Source organism: Borostomias antarcticus (genome assembly GCF_949987555.1).
Source record: "Borostomias antarcticus genome assembly, chromosome: 17".
NCBI classification, from domain to species: Eukaryota; Metazoa; Chordata; class Actinopteri; order Stomiiformes; family Stomiidae; genus Borostomias; species Borostomias antarcticus.
In genome coordinates, this window is record NC_140250.1 from 171,613 (window position 1) to 172,261 (window position 649).

Genomic DNA, 649 nt, shown 5'->3' on the forward strand with positions numbered 1-649 from the left:
TCAAGCCAGGAAAATCTCCAGGCCGTGACAACATCCACCCGGAGTTCGTCATCCACCAGAGCACAACAATATCTCGCTGGCTCTGTGCTTTCTTCACATCGTGCTACCAGAGGTTAAAGCTCCCAAAGACTTGGCGCCGTGCCTCCGTCATAGCTCTGCCAAAGCCAAATAAACCTGCGGAAGACCCCAAATCATACCGGCCCATCTCGCTGCTCTGTGTCCCATTTAAAATCTTGGAGAGGATGATCCATAGCCGCATCGAGCCAGTGGTTGACTCACAGCTCCCACGGGAACAAGCTGGTTTCCGTCGTGGAAGATCAACAGCAGACCAGGTAACACTACTCGCTCAGGACATCGAGGACAGCTTCCAGGACAACGAGAAAGCTGGGGTAGTGTACCTGGATCTGACTGCCGCATACGACACCGTGTGGCACCGTGGTCTCCACCTGAAGCTGTTGAGGATAATTCCAGACCGGCACATGGTGAAGTTCATCATGGAGACACTTTCCAACTGCAGCTTCGTCCTCCAGACCAGCAGTGGCCAGCGCAGTAGACTCAGAAGACTGAGGAACGGGGTTCCGCAGGGGTCAGTTCTCTCACCGATGCTGTTCAACATCTACATACATGACCTACCTGACACAACATCCAG